Source organism: Epinephelus lanceolatus, chromosome 18 (assembly GCF_041903045.1).
Source record: "Epinephelus lanceolatus isolate andai-2023 chromosome 18, ASM4190304v1, whole genome shotgun sequence".
NCBI classification, from domain to species: domain Eukaryota; kingdom Metazoa; phylum Chordata; class Actinopteri; order Perciformes; family Serranidae; genus Epinephelus; species Epinephelus lanceolatus.
The window spans coordinates 25,014,749-25,027,897 of NC_135751.1; the positions used below are offsets into that span (position 1 = coordinate 25,014,749).

The 13,149-nt window shown below is 40.4% G+C and overlaps 1 pseudogene across 1 annotated transcript in view; it reads left to right on the forward strand.

Moving 5' to 3' along the window:
- LOC117268249 (uncharacterized) overlaps positions 1–13,149 on the forward strand; it is a 57,858-nt pseudogene that overhangs the window by 17,971 nt on the left and 26,738 nt on the right. Inside the window, exons 7-16 of the transcript XR_013487982.1 lie at positions 200–312; positions 630–677; positions 3,100–3,133; positions 3,342–3,434; positions 6,077–6,144; positions 6,462–6,509; positions 8,933–8,966; positions 9,175–9,267; positions 11,865–11,977; positions 12,295–12,342. The product of XR_013487982.1 is annotated as an uncharacterized LOC117268249 (transcript). The remainder of the gene's footprint in view (positions 1–199; positions 313–629; positions 678–3,099; positions 3,134–3,341; positions 3,435–6,076; positions 6,145–6,461; positions 6,510–8,932; positions 8,967–9,174; positions 9,268–11,864; positions 11,978–12,294; positions 12,343–13,149) is intronic.

The window sequence follows — 13,149 nt, forward strand, 5'->3', positions numbered from 1 at the left end:
AGTGTGTCATCAAGCCATTATTTTAGGTCCACCCAAAATTGCAAGACACTGAAACTACTCAAAAGTCTAACTCTACAATGCAGCACTGTGTGGCTGTAATGCTCACACCTATGTCCCTCCTTATATATTTCTGCAGCAGTTTGAAATTAGTTTTAGTTTTGCATTGCTATGATTCAATTGAACATTTTGTTAATTACAGATCAATGCATTGACAAGGAAAGTCTTTATTTTTGTGGTCATCAAGAAATCACTGACCTGATCCCAAAACTGGGACCTGGGGCAAAATTCAAGAAGAGACTAGAGTTGTTAAAGGTAATGTTCTGCACTGTAAAGACAATTAACAATAAACATAATACAAAAATCTTATTGATAACAAGTACATTAAAGAGAATGTAACATTTCCTAAAGGTGCTGTATGTCACTCTGGAGGAAGATAGTTGATCATTGAGTCTCATTCCCAGGTCGTCAAATACTGGTGCTTTGAATTGATTGTTCAGTCCAACTACCAACCCAAAGTGATTGTATTTGACGACCTGGGAATGAGACTCAGCAGTCAACTATCTTCCTCCAGAGTGACAAACAGCAACTTTAACTATTGTTGATTTGCAACTATTTTCTTTTGTTACTAGGGGGAACAAAACACAACAAATGCAAAAACAGTTGATTCTCCTGCTCAAGTAAGTTGAAAACAGTTTCACACAGTTAAGTATCATCTAAGGCACTGTTGCCCAACTATTTGACATGGCAGCCATGTTCTCAGTTGTATTGTAATGAACTAATATCATGTTCTTCAGATGTCTGTTTGAACATTTTTATTCAATAAACTGATTTTATAAAACTTTAATTCATATGATGACTAATGAAAAAGCGCTTCCATATTCTTTGTTTCTGTGTGAAGGGGCGTACGTTTCTCTGCCTGATGGCAATATGTGAAATATGTTAGGATTTCCTGGTGACTGTATCACTGACACGCCAAAAACAGCTGCATCTGGGGCAGACAATTTTTCCGAGAAATGTTGCCAGATCAGGTGATTTTCCACCCAACTGGGCAGCTTTAGGATGGAATAAATTAATTTGCTGGGTTGACATAAGTTTGGCCTGGTTCGTCATAGTGCATTTCTACTTTTTTCAGTATTCATTTTCTTTGCAGACTAATATTGACTTTTCGGACCAACCTGGCAACATTGCTAGCTAGAAGGTAGTCTCGCCACCAGACAATCAGAGATCTCCGCCTTCTGATAGTCTGGGGACACTCCTTTCTAAAGTGTGTTTAACACACCGGCGAAAACGGCCGGCAACAAAGCAACGCCTCTTGCATTTTTGAAAAGGACACGCCTTCTCAGAAATGTGCACTCCTCCTTTTCTAGTCCGCAAGGAAACAAACACACAGAGAGGTTGAAAATGGATGCCGAGAGATTTAACTCCGTTTTATCAAACGTGTGCTCATCCGTGAAGAAAATATTTTTTCCAGCAGATGTCTTAGTTACAACATTATTGAGCTAACTGGAGTAGTTTCATGTCGTATCCAACAACGGGAGGCTTTTAACAGATGACGTCCTGATGTTAGCTTTGCTGCTGCTGTTAGCTGTCCCTGTCAGCTGCAGCCACTGATGCTTTCTAGACATCGTGATTTCCTAAAACTGAATAAAAACCACACATAGCAACACAAAACTGCTTTGCTAGCTCAATCATGTTGTAACTAAGATATCTGCTGGAAAAGTTTTTTTTTTTCACGGACCGTTTAATGAGTTATTACCTATTACAGACACCGCTAACGGCTAACAGGGCTAGCAGCTAACGGTTAGCCCAGCTAAACGTGCACACAGAAATAGTAATGTTTGTTCAATCATTGTGTTTATAGACTTTACAAACATCGGATTAGTCCAAACGGTGATACAGTGATGTGAAAAATGTGATATATAGGCTATATATATAGCTAAAAGCTCTGCTGGTTTTCTACCCGGAAGTATTTGTAAACAACAAGGCGATTCCCTCTATAGTCCGGCCGGACGGATGAGTCATGGCCTTGTAAAAGATTATGTTTGTTTCTTTTAGTTGGCGAGAATGTGTTGCCACAAACGCAACAAACATCCACTGAACTTTGACGGCGTTTTCTGCGAGCACGGCTGAGCCATTTTGTACCGCTACACGTGTTTCTAGTGGGACTATGTTTACAAGCACAAGAGTTCAGCGAGCCACCGAAGGACCGCCCTGCAGATTTACTATTGGTTCTGCAACGTAGGGAGTTTTTTTAAACTCTGAAATTGTATCCGCCCATCTAAACACAAAATCAGGGAGAAAGTCATCAGTCTTTAGTTAAGCAAAGCGTCTAAAGACAGACTTGTGAGTCTAGCTAGAAGGCTACTTAACCAGGCTGGCTGGTCAACCACCAGAGATGTGCAAGCCAGATTCTAGCCAGTCAGACCAGCTCATAGTAAAGCAACATAAGAATACAGTTAGGTCTGTGGTAATATCCTACATATTTGTGAATTTGTGAACATTTCATGAACCTAAAAATGACCTCCATGCTGTGTCGTGCCATGTGGCGGACTGAGCTTCAGAGAGTTGTTGGATAAGAGCAGGTGGGCGGTCAGGTGTCAAATCTGTGCAGAGTACTGGAATAAAAACAAGGACACATCACCAACAGTATGATAATAACATCCGAAACACAAACTTCAGTCTCACTTTCTGTGACAGGAGAAATACTTTCAAAATACAAATGTTTAAGAAGACAAAAACGGCCAGAATATACAGAGCTACCTACAGTGCTGTAGCCCCACCAAGGACAAGTCACTATTCCATTTTAGGCACTGAAGAGTCCTGAGACAAAGACTGAAACTCTGACTGAAGAATCGTATCATTGAATCACAATGTTGACTAGGGGGAAAAAGGACACTGAACTTGATCAGCTGTTAGCTCTTCTCTGGACTCCACTTCCCAGGGTTTCACCTGGCTCATCCCAGACTGAATGAGAACATAAATGCAAATTTTGGTGTGTGAATTGTAAATTGTGTTTAAGCCTGTAGAGTCCTGTTGGAGGACAAATGCTATGGAAATATATTTTCTTGATCAAACACAAATTTACTTGTTCAACCTCAGGTTCATCCATCCACCAGTGCTTCAAGTGATAAAGGTGAGATACACAGTATCTTAATGATTACATGTAGTGTTAACATGTGTTTTTAATGCAACAATATCTTGCTTTGACTAGGCAACTCTACTAAACAAACATTTAAACGCAACACTTTCCTTTTTATTTGGTATATTGAGACCATGTTTCAATTATGTGAGAGGTACATGCAACAAACTTTTTTTTTTTGCTTTTTTCCCCATCCAATAAGGAAAGAGAAAGTTGGATTTTCAGGGCGAGTCCAGCAAATGGCAATCATCGACCAAGAAACACCGATGTGAACCTAGACCACGGTCATACTCAGGTATTTCCAATACTTTCTGAACAATGGCAGCCTCCCACAGGCTTGTACATTTATATAATGTCATTTTTTTTACTTGTATAGAAAATGTCTGTTAATATCTTGGCTTCAGTAAATATTATTTCATTGGTTGTGTGTTAAAATCTCATCAGGACACCTCAAACAGTCAACAGCATGCATACCCTAAGGATTAAACTACATCTATCTATACAATACAATACATACTGTACAATAACATGCAACAATACATACAGTATGCTTCTGATATAACATCACCATTAGAATGTCCTTGGGATGTTGTAAGGGCAAACTCTTTGATCTCTAAGTATTTGCACTCGGCTTTAAGTATTCCCTTATTGGTTGCTATATGGTCTGTAACCATTTCCTGCAGGAAAAATTTAGGGACCATACCAGTCTCTTAATTGAAAAATATGTGGAACATAAGACAATGGTTGAATTTATGGTGACGGAGGAGGAGGAAGAGAGGACACATTTTTCAGGAGTGTGAAAACCCACTGGATACTACGAGTGATGCACAGCTTCTTAAATGTTTGCTGAATTAGTTAGTCTGGTTTTATTAGTTGTGAGAAATCCAAATTAATCTGTTGGAAGGAGTAGGCCAGATGTTTACCGTAGCTAGCTCGGCTGCGTTAACATGTCAGTGGTAATAGCTATTACACTGTTGTCAACATTGTAAAGTTTACTCGTGCACTAGGAACTTTGTAGATAGTGACGCAGTTTTTATATGGTGTGGGAGTGATTATAATAATGATGGCTCCAGTGTGTCATCAAGCCATTATTTTAGGTCCACCCAAAATTGCAAGACACTGAAACTACTCAAAAGTCTAACTCTACAATGCAGCACTGTGTGGCTGTAATGCTCACACCTATGTCCCTCCTTATACAGTACAGGCCAAAAGTTTGGACACACCTTCTCATTCAATGCGTTTTCATGACTATTTACATTGTAGATTCTCACTGAAGGCATCAAAACTATGAATGAACACATGTGGAGTTATGTACTTAACAAAAAAAGGTGAAATAACTGAAAACATGTTTTATATTCTAGTTTCTTCAAAATAGCCACCCTTTGCTCTGATTACTGCTTTGCACACTCTTGGCATTCTCTCGATGAGCTTCAAGAGGTAGTCACCTGAAATGGTTTTCCAACAGTCTTGAAGGAGTTCCCAGAGGTGTTTAGCACTTGTTGACCCCTTTGCCTTCACTCTGCGGTCCAGCTCACCCCAAACCATCTCGATTGGGTTCAGGTCCGGTGACTGTGGAGGCCAGGTCATCTGCCGCAGCACTCCATCACTCTCCTTCTTGGTCAAATAGCCCTTACACAGCCTGGAGGTGTGTTTGGGGTCATTGTCCTGTTGAAAAATAAATGATCGTCCAACTAAACGCAAACCCGATGGGATGGCATGTCGCTGCAGGATGCTGTGGTAGCCATGCTGGTTCAGTGTGCCTTCAATTTTGAATAAATCCCCAACAGTGTCACCAGCAAAACACCCCCACACCATCACACCTCCTCCTCCATGCTTCACAGTGGGAACCAGGCATGTAGAATCCATCCGTTCACCTTTTCTGTGTCTCACAAAGACACGGCGGTTGGAACCAAAGATCTCAAATTTGGACTCATCAGACCAAAGCACAGATTTCCACTGGTCTAATGTCCATTCCTTGTGTTTCTTGGCCCAAACAAATCTCTTCTGCTTGTTGCCTCTCCTTAGCAGTGGTTTCCTAGCAGCTATTTGACCATGAAGGCCTGATTCGCACAGTCTCCTCTTAACAGTTGTTCTAGAGATGGGTCTGCTGCTAGAACTCTGTGTGGCATTCATCTGGTCTCTGATCTGAGCTGCTGTTAACTTGCCATTTCTGAGGCTGGTGACTCGGATGAACTTATCCTCAGAAGCAGAGGTGACTCTTGGTCTTCCTTTCCGGGGTCGGTCCTCATGTGTGCCAGTTTCGTTGTAGCGCTTGATGGTTTTTGCGACTCCACTTGGGGACACATTTAAAGTTTTTGCAATTTTCTGGACTGACTGACCTTCATTTCTTAAAGTAATGATGGCCACTCGTTTTTCTTTAGTTAGCTGATTGGTTCTTGCCATAATATGAATTTTAACAGTTGTCCAATAGGGTTGTCGGCTGTGTATTAACCTGACTTCTGCACAACACAACTGATGGTCCCAACCCCATTGATAAAGCAAGAAATTCCACTAATTAACCCTGATAAGGCACACCTGTGAAGTGGAAACCATTTCAGGTGACTACCTCTTGAAGCTCATGGAGAGAATGCCAAGAGTGTGCAAAGCAGTAATCAGAGCAAAGGGTGGCTATTTTGAAGAAACTAGAATATAAAACATGTTTTCAGTTATTTCACCTTTTTTTGTTAAGTACATAACTCCACATGTGTTCATTCATAGTTTTGATGCCTTCAGTGAGAATCTACAATGTAAATAGTCATGAAAATAAAGAAAACGCATTGAATGAGAAGGTGTGTCCAAACTTTTGGCCTGTACTGTATATTTCTGCAGCAGTTTGAAATTAGTTTTAGTTTTGCATTGCTATGATTCAGTTGAACATTTTGTTAATTACAGATCAATGCATTGACAAGGAAAGTCTTTATTTTTGTGGTCATCAAGAAATCACTGACCTGATCCCAAAACTGGGACCTGGGGCAAAATTCAAGAAGAGACTAGAGTTGTTAAAGGTAATGTTCTGCACTGTAAAGACAATTAACAATAAACATAATACAAAAATCTTATTGATAACAAGTACATTAAAGAGAATGTAACATTTCCTAAAGGTGCTGTATGTCACTCTGGAGGAAGATAGTTGATCATTGAGTCTCATTCCCAGGTCGTCAAATACTGGTGCTTTGAATTGATTGTTCAGTCCAACTACCAACCCAAAGTGATTGTATTTGACGACCTGGGAATGAGACTCAGCAGTCAACTATCTTCCTCCAGAGTGACAAACAGCAACTTTAACTATTGTTGATTTGCAACTATTTTCTTTTGTTACTAGGGGGAACAAAACACAACAAATGCAAAAACAGTTGATTCTCCTGCTCAAGTAAGTTGAAAACAGTTTCACACAGTTAAGTATCATCTAAGGCACTGTTGCCCAACTATTTGACATGGCAGCCATGTTCTCAGTTGTATTGTAATGAACTAATATCATGTTCTTCAGATGTCTGTTTGAACATTTTTATTCAATAAACTGATTTTATAAAACTTTAATTCATATGATGACTAATGAAAAAGCGCTGCCTATATTCTTTGTTTCTGTGTGAAGGGGCGTACGTTTCTCTGCCTGATGGCAATATGTGAAATATGTTAGGATTTCCTGGTGACTGTATCACTGACACGCCAAAAACAGCTGCATCTGGGGCAGACAATTTTTCCGAGAAATGTTGCCAGATCAGGTGATTTTCCACCCAACTGGGCAGCTTTAGGATGGAATAAATTAATTTGCTGGGTTGACATAAGTTTGGCCTGGTTCGTCATAGTGCATTTCTACTTTTTTCAGTATTCATTTTCTTTGCAGACTAATATTGACTTTTCGGACCAACCTGGCAACATTGCTAGCTAGAAGGTAGTCTCGCCACCAGACAATCAGAGATCTCCGCCTTCTGATAGTCTGGGGACACTCCTTTCTAAAGTGTGTTTAACACACCGGCGAAAACGGCCGGCAACAAAGCAACGCCTCTTGCATTTTTGAAAAGGACACGCCTTCTCAGAAATGTGCACTCCTCCTTTTCTAGTCCGCAAGGAAACAAACACACAGAGAGGTTGAAAATGGATGCCGAGAGATTTAACTCCGTTTTATCAAACGTGTGCTCATCCGTGAAGAAAATATTTTTTCCAGCAGATGTCTTAGTTACAACATTATTGAGCTAACTGGAGTAGTTTCATGTCGTATCCAACAACGGGAGGCTTTTAACAGATGACGTCCTGATGTTAGCTTTGCTGCTGCTGTTAGCTGTCCCTGTCAGCTGCAGCCACTGATGCTTTCTAGACATCGTGATTTCCTAAAACTGAATAAAAACCACACATAGCAACACAAAACTGCTTTGCTAGCTCAATCATGTTGTAACTAAGATATCCGCTGGAAAAGTTTTTTTTTTTCACGGACCGTTTAATGAGTTATTACCTATTACAGACACCGCTAACGGCTAACAGGGCTAGCAGCTAACGGTTAGCCCAGCTAAACGTGCACACAGAAATAGTAATGTTTGTTCAATCATTGTGTTTATAGACTTTACAAACATCGGATTAGTCCAAACGGTGATACAGTGATGTGAAAAATGTGATATATAGGCTATATATATAGCTAAAAGCTCTGCTGGTTTTCTACCCGGAAGTATTTGTAAACAACAAGGCGATTCCCTCTATAGTCCGGCCGGACGGATGAGTCATGGCCTTGTAAAAGATTATGTTTGTTTCTTTTAGTTGGCGAGAATGTGTTGCCACAAACGCAACAAACATCCACTGAACTTTGACGGCGTTTTCTGCGAGCACGGCTGAGCCATTTTGTACCGCTACACGTGTTTCTAGTGGGACTATGTTTACAAGCACAAGAGTTCAGCGAGCCACCGAAGGACCGCCCTGCAGATTTACTATTGGTTCTGCAACGTAGGGAGTTTTTTTAAACTCTGAAATTGTATCCGCCCATCTAAACACAAAATCAGGGAGAAAGTCATCAGTCTTTAGTTAAGCAAAGCGTCTAAAGACAGACTTGTGAGTCTAGCTAGAAGGCTACTTAACCAGGCTGGCTGGTCAACCACCAGAGATGTGCAAGCCAGATTCTAGCCAGTCAGACCAGCTCATAGTAAAGCAACATAAGAATACAGTTAGGTCTGTGGTAATATCCTACATATTTGTGAATTTGTGAACATTTCATGAACCTAAAAATGACCTCCATGCTGTGTCGTGCCATGTGGCGGACTGAGCTTCAGAGAGTTGTTGGATAAGAGCAGGTGGGCGGTCAGGTGTCAAATCTGTGCAGAGTACTGGAATAAAAACAAGGACACATCACCAACAGTATGATAATAACATCCGAAACACAAACTTCAGTCTCACTTTCTGTGACAGGAGAAATACTTTCAAAATACAAATGTTTAAGAAGACAAAAACGGCCAGAATATACAGAGCTACCTACAGTGCTGTAGCCCCACCAAGGACAAGTCACTATTCCATTTTAGGCACTGAAGAGTCCTGAGACAAAGACTGAAACTCTGACTGAAGAATCGTATCATTGAATCACAATGTTGACTAGGGGGAAAAAGGACACTGAACTTGATCAGCTGTTAGCTCTTCTCTGGACTCCACTTCCCAGGGTTTCACCCGGCTCATCCCAGACTGAATGAGAACATAAATGCAAATTTTGGTGTGTGAATTGTAAATTGTGTTTAAGCCTGTAGAGTCCTGTTGGAGGACAAATGCTATGGAAATATATTTTCTTGATCAAACACAAATTTACTTGTTCAACCTCAGGTTCATCCATCCACCAGTGCTTCAAGTGATAAAGGTGAGATACACAGTATCTTAATGATTACATGTAGTGTTAACATGTGTTTTTAATGCAACAATATCTTGCTTTGACTAGGCAACTCTACTAAACAAACATTTAAACGCAACACTTTCCTTTTTATTTGGTATATTGAGACCATGTTTCAATTATGTGAGAGGTACATGCAACAAACTTTTTTTTTTTGCTTTTTTCCCCATCCAATAAGGAAAGAGAAAGTTGGATTTTCAGGGCGAGTCCAGCAAATGGCAGTCATCGACCAAGAAACACCGATGTGAACCTAGACCACGGTCATACTCAGGTATTTCCAATACTTTCTGAACAATGGCAGCCTCCCACAGGCTTGTACATTTATATAATGTCATTTTTTTTACTTGTATAGAAAATGTCTGTTAATATCTTGGCTTCAGTAAATATTATTTCATTGGTTGTGTGTTAAAATCTCATCAGGACACCTCAAACAGTCAACAGCATGCATACCCTAAGGATTAAACTACATCTATCTATACAATACAATACATACTGTACAATAACATGCAACAATACATACAGTATGCTTCTGATATAACATCACCATTAGAATGTCCTTGGGATGTTGTAAGGGCAAACTCTTTGATCTCTAAGTATTTGCACTCGGCTTTAAGTATTCCCTTATTGGTTGCTATATGGTCTGTAACCATTTCCTGCAGGAAAAATTTAGGGACCATACCAGTCTCTTAATTGAAAAATATGTGGAACATAAGACAATGGTTGAATTTATGGTGACGGAGGAGGAGGAAGAGAGGACACATTTTTCAGGAGTGTGAAAACCCACTGGATACTACGAGTGATGCACAGCTTCTTAAATGTTTGCTGAATTAGTTAGTCTGGTTTTATTAGTTGTGAGAAATCCAAATTAATCTGTTGGAAGGAGTAGGCCAGATGTTTACCGTAGCTAGCTCGGCTGCGTTAACATGTCAGTGGTAATAGCTATTACACTGTTGTCAACATTGTAAAGTTTACTCGTGCACTAGGAACTTTGTAGATAGTGACGCAGTTTTTATATGGTGTGGGAGTGATTATAATAATGATGGCTCCAGTGTGTCATCAAGCCATTATTTTAGGTCCACCCAAAATTGCAAGACACTGAAACTACTCAAAAGTCTAACTCTACAATGCAGCACTGTGTGGCTGTAATGCTCACACCTATGTCCCTCCTTATACAGTACAGGCCAAAAGTTTGGACACACCTTCTCATTCAATGCGTTTTCATGACTATTTACATTGTAGATTCTCACTGAAGGCATCAAAACTATGAATGAACACATGTGGAGTTATGTACTTAACAAAAAAAGGTGAAATAACTGAAAACATGTTTTATATTCTAGTTTCTTCAAAATAGCCACCCTTTGCTCTGATTACTGCTTTGCACACTCTTGGCATTCTCTCGATGAGCTTCAAGAGGTAGTCACCTGAAATGGTTTTCCAATAGTCTTGAAGGAGTTCCCAGAGGTGTTTAGCACTTGTTGACCCCTTTGCCTTCACTCTGCGGTCCAGCTCACCCCAAACCATCTCGATTGGGTTCAGGTCCGGTGACTGTGGAGGCCAGGTCATCTGCCGCAGCACTCCATCACTCTCCTTCTTGGTCAAATAGCCCTTACACAGCCTGGAGGTGTGTTTGGGGTCATTGTCCTGTTGAAAAATAAATGATCGTCCAACTAAACGCGAACCCGATGGGATGGCATGTCGCTGCAGGATGCTGTGGTAGCCATGCTGGTTCAGTGTGCCTTCAATTTTGAATAAATCCCCAACAGTGTCACCAGCAAAACACCCCCACACCATCACACCTCCTCCTCCATGCTTCACAGTGGGAGCCAGGCATGTAGAATCCATCCGTTCACCTTTTCTGTGTCTCACAAAGACACGGCGGTTGGAACCAAAGATCTCAAATTTGGACTCATCAGACCAAAGCACAGATTTCCACTGGTCTAATGTCCATTCCTTGTGTTTCTTGGCCCAAACAAATCTCTTCTGCTTGTTGCCTCTCCTTAGCAGTGGTTTCCTAGCAGCTATTTGACCATGAAGGCCTGATTCGCACAGTCTCCTCTTAACAGTTGTTCTAGAGATGGGTCTGCTGCTAGAACTCTGTGTGGCATTCATCTGGTCTCTGATCTGAGCTGCTGTTAACTTGCCATTTCTGAGGCTGGTGACTCGGATGAACTTATCCTCAGAAGCAGAGGTGACTCTTGGTCTTCCTTTCCAGGGTCGGTCCTCATGTGTGCCAGTTTCGTTGTAGCGCTTGATGGTTTTTGCGACTCCACTTGGGGACACATTTAAAGTTTTTGCAATTTTCTGGACTGACTGACCTTCATTTCTTAAAGTAATGATGGCCACTCGTTTTTCTTTAGTTAGCTGATTGGTTCTTGCCATAATATGAATTTTAACAGTTGTCCAATAGGGTTGTCGGCTGTGTATTAACCTGACTTCTGCACAACACAACTGATGGTCCCAACCCCATTGATAAAGCAAGAAATTCCACTAATTAACCCTGATAAGGCACACCTGTGAAGTGGAAACCATTTCAGGTGACTACCTCTTGAAGCTCATGGAGAGAATGCCAAGAGTGTGCAAAGCAGTAATCAGAGCAAAGGGTGGCTATTTTGAAGAAACTAGAATATAAAACATGTTTTCAGTTATTTCACCTTTTTTTGTTAAGTACATAACTCCACATGTGTTCATTCATAGTTTTGATGCCTTCAGTGAGAATCTACAATGTAAATAGTCATGAAAATAAAGAAAACGCATTGAATGAGAAGGTGTGTCCAAACTTTTGGCCTGTACTGTATATTTCTGCAGCAGTTTGAAATTAGTTTTAGTTTTGCATTGCTATGATTCAGTTGAACATTTTGTTAATTACAGATCAATGCATTGACAAGGAAAGTCTTTATTTTTGTGGTCATCAAGAAATCACTGACCTGATCCCAAAACTGGGACCTGGGGCAAAATTCAAGAAGAGACTAGAGTTGTTAAAGGTAATGTTCTGCACTGTAAAGACAATTAACAATAAACATAATACAAAAATCTTATTGATAACAAGTACATTAAAGAGAATGTAACATTTCCTAAAGGTGCTGTATGTCACTCTGGAGGAAGATAGTTGATCATTGAGTCTCATTCCCAGGTCGTCAAATACTGGTGCTTTGAATTGATTGTTCAGTCCAACTACCAACCCAAAGTGATTGTATTTGACGACCTGGGAATGAGACTCAGCAGTCAACTATCTTCCTCCAGAGTGACAAACAGCAACTTTAACTATTGTTGATTTGCAACTATTTTCTTTTGTTACTAGGGGGAACAAAACACAACAAATGCAAAAACAGTTGATTCTCCTGCTCAAGTAAGTTGAAAACAGTTTCACACAGTTAAGTATCATCTAAGGCACTGTTGCCCAACTATTTGACATGGCAGCCATGTTCTCAGTTGTATTGTAATGAACTAATATCATGTTCTTCAGATGTCTGTTTGAACATTTTTATTCAATAAACTGATTTTATAAAACTTTAATTCATATGATGACTAATGAAAAAGCGCTGCCTATATTCTTTGTTTCTGTGTGAAGGGGCGTATGTTTCTCTGCCTGATGGCAATATGTGAAATATGTTAGGATTTCCTGGTGACTGTATCACTGACACGCCAAAAACAGCTGCATCTGGGGCAGACAATTTTTCCGAGAAATGTTGCCAGATCAGGTGATTTTCCACCCAACTGGGCAGCTTTAGGATGGAATAAATTAATTTGCTGGGTTGACATAAGTTTGGCCTGGTTCGTCATAGTGCATTTCTACTTTTTTCAGTATTCATTTTCTTTGCAGACTAATATTGACTTTTCGGACCAACCTGGCAACATTGCTAGCTAGAAGGTAGTCTCGCCACCAGACAATCAGAGATCTCCGCCTTCTGATAGTCTGGGGACACTCCTTTCTAAAGTGTGTTTAACACACCGGCGAAAACGGCCGGCAACAAAGCAACGCCTCTTGCATTTTTGAAAAGGACACGCCTTCTCAGAAATGTGCGCTCCTCCTTTTCTAGTCCGCAAGGAAACAAACACACAGAGAGGTTGAAAATGGATGCCGAGAGATTTAACTCCGTTTTATCAAACGTGTGCTCATCCGTGAAGAAAATATTTTTTCCAGCAGATGTCTTAG